The 11,481-nt window shown below is 39.8% G+C and overlaps 1 pseudogene; it reads left to right on the top strand.

The window, feature by feature from the left end:
• The window catches only part of LOC110152794 (ornithine decarboxylase-like), a 28,151-nt pseudogene extending 16,879 nt beyond the window's left edge, over positions 1-11,272 (top strand).
• Positions 11,273-11,481: the final 209 nt, after the last annotated feature.

Below are 11,481 nucleotides of genomic sequence, written 5' to 3' on the forward strand. Positions count from 1 at the left end.
TCATTACCAGTCTATTATAGTAATCCTAGTAGGTTTGAAATAGTATTTCATTGTAGGCAATTTGCTTTTGCCTAATAACTAATGACATTTAGCATCTTTTCAAATGTTTGTGACCCATTTGTATATTTTCTTTGAAGTTGTAGCTCTCCAAGTTCTTTGCACTTTTTTTTTTTTTAACTGCTGAGTTGTAAAATGTTCTTTTATACGTTCTGGATACTAGACCTCTAAAAATGATTTCCAGATATTATCTTCCATTCTATGTGTATTTTCAATTTATTTGGTGGCATTATTAGAAGTATAAATACAAAATCTTATAAAATATATATGATTTTGATAAACCAAAATTTACCTATTTCATTGCTCATGTTTTTATCTAAAAACCATAGTCTAACTAAAAGTCATGAAAATTTACTTACATTTTCTTCTAAGAATTATAGGCTATTGTAGTAAGTTTTAAAATTTGGAAGTCTGGATCATCCAACATTTTTACTCCAACTGTTCTTTTTGTCAGGATTATCTGACTATTCTGAGCCTCTTGCATTTTAATATGAACTTTAGGACCAGTTAAAATTTAAGGGACAGTATATGACAAGATTATTTTGTTATTCTATTCCTTAAAATTCTCCATATTCTTCAGGGTCATGTCAAAGTTCTACATGCCATAATCTACCCCAAAAATGAAAACAGTTACACCACTAATTAGTCATTTGAGTGATACCAACTGAATGAGCTTCCTTTATATTTATTTTTTTGTACCTTTTTCACAAGCCTTTGTAATGACTGAAAATGATGAGAGAGGAAATGAAAGCAAATGTCAAGTTGAGAGTTGAGTGGAGTAATGAATTGTTCTCAAAGACCTTAAAAGCACAGCAATTACAAGTACTGAGAAATGAGTTATGAGTCAGGATTTGTGCTCTGAATCGAATAGCATTTTGAACATATTTATAAACAATGAAGAAAAGGGAGATTCAATAAAGACCATCAAATATGTGATAGTTTTTCTGTTTTTCTCTTTTCGTCTTTTAGAACTTTCCTAAATAAACCAAATAAGTAAAGGAGATATATGTATATAAACATGCATATAGGCTTCCCTGGTGGCTCAGATGGTAAAGAATCTGCCTGCAATGCAGGAGACACAGGTTCGATCCCTGGGTCAGGAAGATCCCCTGAAAGGGGAATGGCTAACCACAACAGTAATCTTGCCTGGAGAGTTCTAAGGATGAAGGAGCCTGGTGGGCTACAGTCCATGGGATGACAAAAAGTCGGACATGACTGAGCCAATCTCACTTCACTTACATTTTCACATGAGTGTATATATATATATATATATATATCAGTCACTCAGTCATTTCTGAGTCTTCATGACCCCATGGACTGCAGTGCTCTAGGCTTTCCTGTCCTTCACCATCACAGGAGCTTGCTCAACCTCATGTCCATTGAGTCAGTGATGCCACACAACCATCTCATCCTCTTTCGTCCCCTTCTCCACCTGCCTTCAATATTTCCCAGCATCAAGGTCTTCTCTAATGAGCTGACTCTTCACATCAGGTAGCCAAAGTATTAGAGCTTCAGCTTCAGCATCAGTCCTTCTAATGAATATTCAGGATTGACTTCCTTTAGGATTGATTGGTTTGACCTCTTTGCAGTCCAAAGGACTCTCAAGACTCTTCTCCAACACCACATCTCAAAGCATCAATTCTTCACCTTTCAGCCTTCTTTATGGTCCAACTCTCATATTCATACTTGACTGCTGGAAATACCAAAGCTTGAACTATATAGACCTTTGTCAGCCAAGCAATGTCTCTGCTTTTTAATATTCTGTCTAGGTTTGTCATAGCTTTTCTTACAAGGAGCAGGCGTCTTAATTTCATGGTTGCAGTCACCATCTGCAGTGATTTTGGAGCCCAAGGCAATAAAGTCTGTCACTGTTTACATTGTTTCCCCATCTATTTGCCTTGAAGTGATGGGACCAGATGCCATGATTTTCATTTTTTGAGTGTTGAGTTTTAAGCAAGGTTTTTCACTCTCCTCTTTCACATTCATCAAGAGGCTCTTTATTTTTCTCTACACTTTCTGCCATAAGGGTGATGTCATCTGCATATCTGAGGTTATATACATATATATATATATATCATACATATATTGTCTCAATCCATCATGGACTGTTTTGTGTCTCTTGTTTTACTACTAACTATATTTTCCTAAATCTTTCAGTAAAATTGATTCTCTATGTAGACATATGAGGTTCATCCTGGAGACTATAAATCCTTGGCACATTATTGAAGTTAAAGTGTTAGTCACTCAGTCTTGTCCAACTCTTTGCGACCCCTTGGACTGTAGCCCTCCAGGCTCCTCTGTCCATGGAATTCTCCCAGCATGAATACTGCAGTGAATAGCCATGCCCTTCTCCAGGGGATCTTCCCAACCCAGGAATCAAACTCATGTCTCCTGCATCGCAGGCAGATTCTTCCCCATCTGAGCCACCAGGGAAGTCCATAATTACGGCCCTGATAAGGTGTGAGAACCCCAAGTAGAGACTGTATTGCAGATCAATTCCTATGTCTTGAATTCAAGTTCCTAATGTACCTCATTTGTTTTCATTTAGTTTTTGTAGTTAATGAGTGCTGAACCACTTTAAATAGTTTCTAGCTGAATTTACTATTCTCTTCTCCTTTGTCATTTATGGGACTGGTGAAAATGTACATGTGTAATTGAACTCATAATTACCAAAATGTATACACTGTTGGCTATGCAAAAGGAATCTTAAAGCTTTTTACCTTTACACCATTTGCTTTTTCAACCTTTAATTTATCCTGTATTATGCATGTAAGCTTAGAAAATACTTTAAAAATCAACAACAAAGACTAATTCAGGGTTAATGACTTTCCAGTTAAGATAGAGAGCAAGACAGTAGGAGAGATCTTTTATACTCTTCTACTTAATCTTTATTCAGCCTCCAAAACTCAGTTAATATTATTTTACCAAAATAAAGCCTTTCCAGAATATCGCACTCTGTTTTGCTACTCCCTATCTAGACTAGGTACTACTTTGAGCTCTCAGAATACTTCCAATTTTTTCTATCGTAGCATTTATCACATATTTTTAAGGTAACTCTCTAGTTGCAGACCTACTCCCTCGAGATGAACTTTCTGAGTTCTAGACCATGTCTTTCATATTTTAAACACTAGTGTCCTACCCTGTATTTAACATGTTTGGTAAATAATATTTAAAGACTTGATACATTTAAAACCATCAATTCTCCCTCCTTTGTTCCATTTTTTTGTTCCTTCTGATCATCTATTTCTTATTTTAAATGGATCTAGACAAGGACCGCACTTCAAAATACTGTTTCTACTGTCAGTGAGGGTCCTCAATTGGCCCTTACTGGAGAAGGCAATGGCACCCCACTCCAGTACTCTTACCTAGAAAATCCGATGGACAGAGAAGCCTGGTAGGTTGCAGTCCATGGGGTCGCTAAGAGTCAGACACGGCTGAGCGACTTCACTTTCACTTTTCACTTTCATGCACTGGAGAAGGAAATGGCAACCCACTCCAGTGTTCTTGCCTGGAGACTCCCAGGGACGGGGGTGCCTGGTGGGCTGCCGGCTATGGGATCGCACAGAGTCGGACACGACTGAAGTGATTTAGCAGCAGCGGCAGCAGCAGGTGAGTTTTCACTAGATTTCCATTCATCTCCCACACTAAGGATATTCTCCACAGACAAAATTATCTTTAGATACAGAGCAATATCTCTGTTTTATACAGGAATCCATTCAATTTTTAATTCAGGAAGACAGCCTATCTCTCAAGCTTATCTCTGATGGATGACTTTAGGCAGTTTAGGAAGGATCCCTATCAGAATCTATTTCCTGTGAGCCCAACACTGGCCAGTCCATTTTTTGGTTTTACAAATTGAACTTGCAATACCTAACCCATTCTTAGCTATTAGTAATGGCTTCTTGGTGTGAAGTTTATTTTACTGCTTTTTTTGCTAGTATCTAACTCAAATCAACTATCCTAAAGAGTAAGGTTTTACTAGAACAGAAATAAAGAAGAAAAAGTTCATTCAGGATCCTGTGACACTCACTTCCTAGGAGAGAAGACCAGGGGTGGTACCTTATTAGCAGATGCCACTGGGCCTGAGAGGTAAAATGGAAATTCCTATTGCTTGTAGGAACTTGCATTCAGACACTAAGGGAACATGGAGTGGGTGCAGGGACAGACGACAAATTTCATCAACTCTAAAATGCATGTGGCCTGTGCAATTTTTCATTTTCTTAATGAAAATGACAGAGGAGAGAAAAACAAAGTGGCTAATTTTACTCTTCCAGATCTAACCCTACTCTTCTCCAGGATTTTGCAAGTCCTTCTGCAATGCAATATTTTGGCAACACATCTTCACACAGAGTAGATGTGTAATCACCCGAGGAATTAATGCAATCGCTTTCATTTGATTTGATGTGATTCATGCAAAGTGAAAAGTAATTTCGCATTACAGAAATAATCCTTCATATAGAATATTCACATAAGGATGCTTCAGACTTAAAGTTCACCCTCTCACCTGACCAGAGTGTAACAAAAACCAAATAGTGTCAGCATATCCTTTTAGCTGGAATCACTCATACAAATACCTAACTGGCATTCCGCTGCCAATGCTATTATTTCATTTTAAACTGACAATAAAAATCCTGCTGGACAGTTTACGATACACCATCAAATCAATGTCACCAGAAGGATGAGGAACACTGTGCAATTCAGATTCTAGGAAAGGCATGAGCTTTCTCTGGGTTATAGAGGGCTCTAAAGGAAATAACTGTTAATGCCAAAGATACAAAGAGGCACTACCAGTAACTAATACAAAATCTCTTCCTTTTAGACTATACCACAAACAAAAACATTTCACAACTTAATTACTTATTTGGGTGCTCAGTTGTGTCTGACTCTTTTTGGCCCCATGGACTATAGCCCACCAGGCTACTGTTTCCATGGAATTTTCCAGGCAAGAACAATAGAGTGGGTTGCCATTTCCTCCTCCAGGGGATCCTCCTGACCCAGGGATCAAAGCTGCATCTCTTGTCTCTCCTGCATTGGAAGGCAGATTCTTTACCATTAGCACAAATTGGGAAGCCCTTAATCTTAACTGTGTTTATCTTAATTGCACAGGGTTGAGACAAATGTTGCATAACTAGTTACTAGGAATGCTCCCACTGCCATTACTTTCCCTATATTTAGTCCATTTTTCTTTCATCATAACCAGTTTTATCAGAATCCTTCCACTCTTTTGTTTGGTGATCTTGGGAAGCAGAAGTTCCCAAAACTTTAGAAATCACAGACCATTAAAAAATAAAAGTGAGATTAAAAAAAATGGAGAGTCTAATCTACCATTTCTAAAGTTTTATTCTTCTAAAAAATAAGCACTTCCAACCACCATAAAAGAAAGAATAAACCTTCAACAGGTAGAAAGGGGAGCAACCCAAAATAAAAGGCTTTCCTTTAAATTGGTTACATTTAACTTTGTAGAAAACTCACTATCTTACCTTTATGTTTTCATTTTCCATACACAAGTGAAAATTCCTTCCTGACCAAGTGCACTGAAAATCCCTTTTGAGATAACATCAGCTCATTTTTGGCAGAGTCTTGAGCATGGCTAAAAGGTGTTCATTCATTTTAATCCTGTAATCATCTATGGACTAACCTATTATGTTCAAGCCAGTGATCTAGATCCTAAATAATGCCAGAATCAGAGCAGTCCAATCCCTGCCTTCAAATAGCTTATGATCTAACAAAGAAGATAAGAAACAGTGAATTTAAGAAAAGATTATGAGAAATACCATAAAAGAGGAACAAACCACGCTATGAAGGTTGAAAGAAAAATAGAGTAACATTTACTCAGGGAATTGGAAATGGCTTCATGGAAAAATTAGAAATGAAATGGAGCCTAAGGAATAGTGGGTACCTCAAGAGCAAGAAGGGAGGGTGTGGGGGGGGGGGTGCGGCGGTCAGTGTATGTATGTATGGGTATGTGTGTGTAGAGATGAAAGAATGGAAAAAGAGCATTCCAGAAAATAATAGTAGAAAGGCATGGGCTACAAAGTTCATGCCACAACTTAGCAATAGGCAATGTGTAATTCTTAAAGGTTTTTAGAGGAAAATATTATAGAACAAGTATGCTTTCAGGAGAACCAATTTTAAGATTCTATTTAAGAAAGTTTTTTTTTTTTTTTTACTTTTAATATTCAAATTTAATAAGAAAGTTTTTGAGGTTTGCATTATTTCAAGTGCAGCGTTCACTGATTTTCAAATTCTGACCACTGAATTTATAATCCAAGAAGCTGGGGAAAAAAAGATTTCATTGAATGAAAAATGTATTATCAGAGTTTGTTTGCATTTTGGTGATCCAAAAGAAGTGTCCCTGATGTTGGCTTCCAGGATAAATCAAGAACAAATCACCACATAGCACCAGCCATAAGGCATATAGAATTAAAAGGAAAATAATCTGGAAGAGAAAGCTTCTCTAAAGATGAGGAAGGACCAGGGTGGGAGAAAGGGGTTTGGGAGAAGGAGTCCCAAAATAGCATTGCTTCTGATCAAGGAACTCACTTCATAGCAAATGATATCTGAAAATGAACCACGCTCATGTAATTCACTGGCCTTGTCGTGTTCCCCACCATCCTGAAGCAACTGAGTTGGTAGAATGGCCTTTTGAAGACTCTGTTAGAGTGTCACCTAGATGGTGATACCTTTCAGGACTGGGGCAAGATTCTCCAGGAGGATGTACATGTCCTGAATCAGTGTCTGACACATAGTACTGTTTCTTCTATAGCCAGGATTCACAAGCCAGGAATCAAGAGGTCAGAATGGGAGTGGCACCCTTCACTACTATCCCAAGTGACCCACTAGCAAAACTGTTACTTGCTATCTCCTAGACCTCATATTCTGCTGATCTAGATGTCACTTCTAAAGGGAGGAATGCATCCACAGGAAACACAACAATGATTCCTCTAAAGTAGAAGTTAAGACAGTCACCTGGCCACGATGGGTTCCTTCTGCCTCTGAATCAACAGGCAAGAAAAGGGAGTTACAGTTCCAGCTAGGGTGACTGGGGCTGACAACCAAGAAGGAATGGGACAACTGCTCTAAAATGGAGGTAAGGAAAAGTATGTCTCAAATACAGGAGATCCCTTGCGACATCTCTTAGTGTAACAATGACCGGGATTAAACTCAGCAAGAACCAACAACAATCCAATCCAAGCAGTACCACTAGTGGACTGGACCTTCAGGAGTGTAGCTTTGAGTCACCCCACCAGGCAAAGAGGGCTTCCCAGGCGGCACTAGTGGTAAAGAACCTGCCTGCTGATTCAGGAAAGACACAGTTTCATCTCTGGGTCGGGAAGATCCTCTGGAGGAGGGCATGGCAACCCACTGCAGTGTTCTTGCCTGGAGAATCCCCATGGACAGAGGAGCCTGGTGGGCTACAGTCCATGGGGTCACAAAGGGTTAGACACGACTGAGAGACTAAGACTATGACCATGTGACCAGTTACAGAAATGAAAACTATAACTGTCATGAGTATGTCTGCCTTATTCTGTTATCAGTATGATTGTGTATTACATAAATATCTTTACGTGTCTCCCCTCTCTTGTCCCCTTATCATGTAACTTAAAAATATATTGACCTTATACTGTACTATTCAAGTGCCATCACTTTACGTCTTCATGTCTTAAGTTATGGAATATCAAGGACAAAAGTAAATATCACCCAAGGACTTTGCATCCTCTTCTGGAGAAACAGTGAGTTTTCAGTTGTATTTAGGATAGCTATAGTATGTTAGACAGAAGTATGACCCTGTTATTGTCTTTATTTGGAGATGAAGTACAGTTTAAGGAGATGTGTATGAATGTCAAGTTGATAAAGGGTGAATTCATGATGCTTAATTTTATATGTCAGCTTGACCATGGTGCCCAGATATTTGATCAAGTATTATTCTGGATGTTTCTGTGAGGGTGGTTTTTGGATGAGGTGAACATTTAAATTGATTAACCTTGAATAAAGTATTAATAGATTGCCCTCTGTAGTGACAGTGGCCCTCAGCTGGATGCTGTAGTAGGACAGAAAATGACCTCTCCTAAGCAAGAATGAATTCTGTCAGCAGACTGCCTTTGGACTTGAACTGCCACTCTTCCCTGAGTCTCCAACATGCCAGTCTGACCCCTTAAGATTTTGACCTTGGCAATGTCCACCTTCACATGAGCCAATTCCTTAAGGTAAATTAATCAATCCATCTCTATCCCTCCCTGTAGACCTATGACAGAAGAGAGAAAGAATATATACACATCCAGTCCACATAAACACACACACACACACACACACACATATATTGGCACTGCTTCTCTGGAGAACTCTAACACAGATGCCTTCAAGCTCTACACACACGATGATATAGGCATTCTATAGATATAAATATAAACATACATATTAGGATTAACAAAACTGGCAGCTTAAAAGAACATGCACTTATTCTGTTTCCGTGAGAAAAGGTCTGGGCATGTCTCACATGTGTCCTCTGCATAGAGTCTCATCAGTTGCAATCAAGGTGTTGACAGGTATAATGGTGTCATCTCAGGCTAAACCAATGAAGGATCCATTTTTGCAGAATCCAGTATTTTGTGACTATAGGGTTGAAGGTTTCACTCTTGCTGGCTGTTGTTAACTTGGTCAAGTTGATCAATTACTTAACTATATAGAGCCTATAAAAACTACAGAAGTTTCAGAAACAAATTCAGTATTTTTTGACTAATGGGTAGTTTCTGTCTTCCTTCACTCTAAAAAGTCATAAACTAATTTGGTTCCAAAACCTCATTCAACCAAATATCTCCAAATTCATTTTAAGATTAGGAAGAGTCAAGTGTTAAAGCAGCATAAAATTTGACAAACTAGTTCTGCCATCCCCCAGTGGTAAAATACCAAAATGATTTTCATAGTCTAGTAAGTTATGGAAATGGAAGGAACTGTAAATTGGAATGAATGGGAGGCAAGAAGAAAAGGAAATGCTGTGGTCAGACTTTAAAATTATTTAGTGTGCCTGAAATATTTCCCCACTCTATATTTTAGCTAAATTGAACAATTTAACCCTCAGGTTTTAGGGGGGATCTTTTCTAATTATACTTTTAATTCAAGAAGTTAATAATAGTGTCTATTTTCTATTTTTCATCAAAATGTAATATATGCTTTTGTCAGCCTCCTCAGCCTCTGCTGCCTGCGCCCCTCGGCCAGCTCTCCGGGGCCCCCTCGGCCAGTGGTCCTCCGCGGGAGGGAGCGAGGCGGCGGGTGGTCCTGCGCGCTAAGCTGCAGGATATCCTCTCGATGGAGTCTGCCCACAGCGCCCCTGCGCTCTGAGGTGGAGAGAAGTTTGTATGTTTACCTAACGTTTCCACTGCTGCACAGAGGGCACACGCATCTTCAGTGGGACTTGAAATTCCTGGAGAGTTGCCTTTGTGACAAGTTGACATAATCCCTTTAAATTCCACCTCTAAGTTTTCCATATTTGTTTATACCTTGAGAGTCCCTTGGACTGCAAGGAGATCCAGCCAGTCCATCCTAAAGGAGATCAGTCCTGAGTGTTCATTGGAAGGACTGGTGTTGGAGCCAAAACTCCAATACTTTGGCTACCTGATGTGAAGAGCTGACTCATTTGAAAAGAACCTGATGTTGGGAAAGATTGAAGGCAGAAGAAGGGGAGGGCAGAGGATGATGGTTGGATGGCATCACTGACTCAATAGACATGAGTTTGGGTAAACTCCGGGAGTTGGTGATGGACAGGGCAGCCATCCATGGAGTCTCAAAGAGTCAGACACGACTGAGCAACTGAACTGACTGACTGACTGACCCTATTTGCAGTTTGTTGTGTTTCAAAAAGACATCAAGAAACCAGTAACAGCTTTAGTAATGAAGAGTTTGACTGCCATTTCTTGAATGAAGGCTTTACTGCCAAAGACATTCTGGACCAAAAAATTAATGAAGTTTCTTCTGATGATGATAAGCATGACTTCTATGTTGCAGACCTGGGAGACATTCTAAAGAAACATCTGAGATGGTTTTAAAGCCCTTCCTTGGGTCACCCCCATTTTTGCAGTCAAATGCAATGATAATAGAACCATAGTGAAGATGCCAGCTGCCATTGGGACAGGATTTGACTGTGCCAGCAAGAATGAAATACAATTGGTGCTGTCTCGGGCTGCCTCCAGAGAGGATTACCTATGCAAATCCATGTAAACAAGTGTCTCAGATTAAGTACACTGCCAATAACAGGGTACAGATACTTTTGATAGTGAAGTCAAGTTGATGAAAGTTGCCAGGGCACATCCAAAGGCCAAGTTGGTTTTGCGGATTGCCACTGATGATTCCAAAGCAGTCTGTCACTTCAGTGTCAAATTTGGTACCGCAGGCTTCTTTTGGAATGGATAAAAGAGCTAAATATTGATGTCATTGGTGTCAACTTCCATGTGGGAAGTGGCTGTACTGATCCTGAGACCTTCGTGCAGGTGATCTCTGATGCCTGCTGTGTCTTTGACACAGGTTTCAACATGTATCTGCTTGATATTGGTGGTGGCTTTCCTGGATCTGAGGATGTAAAGCTTAAATTTGGAGATCACCAATGTAATCAACCCAGCATTGGACAAGTATTTTCCATCAGATTCTGGAGTGAGAATCATACCTGAGCTGGGCAGATACTATGTTGCATCAGCTTTCACACTCACAGTTAATATCATTGCCAAAAAACTCATATTAAATGAACAGACAGCCTCTGATGAAGAGGAGGAGTCAAGTGAACAAACAGTTATGTATTACATGAATGATGGAGTATATGGGTCATTTAACTGCATTTTTTTAGGATCACACACACACACTCTCCTGCAGAAGAGATCGAAACCAGACGAGAAGTATTATTCATCCAGCATCTGGGGACCAATCTGTGATGGCCTGGACCACATTGTTGAGCACTATAACCTGCATGTGGGCAATTGGATGCTCTTTGAGAACCTGGGTGCTTACACTGTCGCTGTTGCTTCTACCTTCAGTGGATTCCAAAGACCTACTATCTACTGTGTGATGCCAGGGCCAACATGGCAACTGATGAAGCAGATCCAAAACCAGGACTCCTCACCCAGAGTGGAGGAGTGGGATGTCAGCCCCCTGCACCCTGCCCTGTGCCTGGGAGAACAGCATGAAGCAGCACTCGGCAGACTGCACTCCCACTCATGTTAACGTGTAGTTACCACTCCTGTAGCTGTTAACTGTGAGTTTAGCTTGATTTAAAGGTTCTGAGGAGACCATTTAACTTAATTGGGGAAAATCTCGTGGACAGAGGAGCCTAGTGGGCTGCAGTCCATGGGGTTGCAAAGAGTTGGGCACGACTAAGCAACTAGCACTTAACTTAATTACTGCTAGTTTTGAGATGTGTATGAGTAGGGTTGGCACAGA

Source organism: Odocoileus virginianus, chromosome 16 (assembly GCF_023699985.2).
Source record: "Odocoileus virginianus isolate 20LAN1187 ecotype Illinois chromosome 16, Ovbor_1.2, whole genome shotgun sequence".
NCBI classification, from domain to species: domain Eukaryota; kingdom Metazoa; phylum Chordata; class Mammalia; order Artiodactyla; family Cervidae; genus Odocoileus; species Odocoileus virginianus.